Source organism: Chaetodon auriga, chromosome 24 (assembly GCF_051107435.1).
Source record: "Chaetodon auriga isolate fChaAug3 chromosome 24, fChaAug3.hap1, whole genome shotgun sequence".
Lineage (NCBI taxonomy): Eukaryota > Metazoa > Chordata > Actinopteri > Chaetodontiformes > Chaetodontidae > Chaetodon > Chaetodon auriga.
The window spans coordinates 455,001-457,500 of NC_135097.1; the positions used below are offsets into that span (position 1 = coordinate 455,001).

At 44.7% G+C, this 2,500-nt stretch overlaps 1 protein-coding gene across 1 annotated transcript in view; it reads left to right on the top strand.

Annotated features, from left to right (window-relative positions):
• The window catches only part of LOC143317086 (voltage-gated potassium channel subunit beta-3-like), a 19,946-nt gene that overhangs the window by 2,203 nt on the left and 15,243 nt on the right, over window positions 1-2,500 (top strand). The window lies entirely within an intron of this gene.

The window sequence follows — 2,500 nt, forward strand, 5'->3', positions numbered from 1 at the left end:
GTCTGATCACATACTGAAACTTCTAAATGTGGTACCAATACCTCAAAAACGCAGTGCTAAGACCTCCAAACATTGTATTAATACCTGTAAATGCAGGACTAAGATATGGTACACAGTCGACACGTCAACACGTTCCTGAAGAGGACGGACGTTCATGGACGTTTTTCCCTGTGCTCTGATTGGACGGACTGGATGGAAGCTGATTGGTCAGCAGTGTCTGAGCAGGTTGTAATGACAGCGACTGGCCAGCAGAGGGCGCTGAGACACTGTAACTTCATGAGACACACAGAGCTTCACGTCACTTGAAGTTCATGTGCTTCACCTGTTCCATGTTTTTACTGTCAAAGTGAACATTTCATCCATAATGTTCTCATCTGTTTACTCTGAGGAGCGGCACAGACTGGTCACACTGGTCACACTGGTGTACAGAGTCTCAGCTCAGGTGAGTCGGAGCAGCCCCTGAAGATGCTGAGTCATGGTTCTGGCATTGGTGTGTTCCTGAGTGTGTGCATGTGTGCATGTGTGTGTGTGCGTGTGACTAGCTGGTAGCAGCGCTGGAGCCAATACGTGATCAATATGTAAATGAAGTGATCGATGTCTGACACACAGACGGTCGCTCTGTTTCAGCAGCCAGACTCAATGCTGACTTTTCAGTCTTTATCCCGTCACAGAGGGAGTCGATCCGAGCCCACCCCGAACAAACGGCTGAGAGGGTGGACAGGTACGGGCCAATCGGACCGCTCGGTATTAAAACGGCACATTTATGATGGAGGTTCTGCATGGAGGTTCTGCATGGAGGTTCCTCTGAGGCGCAGGCCTGAATCCACTGCAGGAAGCCTTAAATGGGCACATTTCCAATGGAAGTTCTTCACTGAGGTCTGAACAGGAACAATTTCACCTTCTACTCCTCAATAATGTCACTACTGTGTCAACAATGACACAGTTAGACTTTTCTATGAATGAGTGAATCCAACACACACACACACACACACACACACACACACACACACACACACACACACACACACACACACACACATCATACAGCTCCAAAAATGCTAAACTCCACGAAGTTACATGTGATTTGAGTGCATCACTGAAACCAGTAGATTTGTATTGAAAGCAGGTAAAATAACGTCAGTCTGACTCAAAGAAGAGGAAGAAGGAGAAGAAGAAGAAGAAGAAGAAGAAGGAGAAGAAGAAGAAGAAGAAGAAGAAGAAGAGCCTTGTTTCTTCTTCCTCTTTCATTTTCTCCTCATTTCATCTTTATTTAACCGGAGCGGTCGACAAGCTTTGCAAACCTGTTTTTCAAAAGAGAGCTGGACTAAAATGTGCCGACGAGACAAATCAGGCGTCAGATGACGGGACGGAAATAAGCTGAGAACAAAGGAGGTGCAGCGAAGGGACGGACGTCCTCCCTGCACAAAGGACATGAAATGAGTGGAGACGAGACGCCGAGTTGAAGTGGAACAAACAGCCTCTGTGTGCAGCGACTGCTGTGATCCACATTAGAGCCAGCGTACCTTCAGCCTGGGGCGTCTCTGAGGAGGACGAGTCTGTGGACCAGTGTGTGATGGAGAGACGGGAGGACGAGTGGGGGAGGGACTGTGTCCAGCATCGGAGGATCTGCAGGACGCACGAGTACTGACGGAAACATCGGTGAACTTCAATCGCATACAAAGACACCAAGCAAGTACAAGTGTGAGGTACTTCAGCGGCTCCACGTCCACTGTCACTGTCCACGGGGACAGAGAGACAGTACAATGTTAGCACACACTTCAGATATATCTACACACATACCGGTACTTCAAAGTGCAGTACTGATACCTTCAAATACTTCTTCTGCATCTCAGAGGGAAGTACTTTGTACTCCTCTACGTGTGTGTGTGTCAGCTTTAGTTACTAGTTACTTTAGTAACTTTACACACAAAACGCTGAAACAAAGTACACAACAGTTTGTACAAGTACAACAGAAACGATCAGTCGACCTTCAGCGTTGATCAGCGGCTGATTGATCGCTTTCATCCAGAAACACCTGAAGTACCTGGTGCTCACACAGCGAATACTCTGTCACCAGCTGAACGCAGTATATATAAATACAGCACATAGTGTATATACAAACAGTATACACTAGAATATATCAATACAGTATATTGTGTATATACATACTTCATATAGTAGTGTATATAAATACAGTGTGTGTGTACATATACACAGTATATACTAGTGTACATATATAGTAGTGTATATACATACAGTGTATAGTAGTATATAAGAACAGTATCTAGTAGTGTATAAGGACAGTATGTAGAAGTACACACAGTATACAGTACAGTGTACTTCAGGCTTACTGCAGGTGTACAGTCTGTTTGTCTTTTTCCCAAAAATAAACACAGTAAAAAACAAAGTTCTGCAAGTGAAGAAACTTCAGTGAAAACAGAAAAGTGCAGTAAAAGGAAGTAAAAATATTTCCATGAAGAGATATTCCAAACAGGCTGGA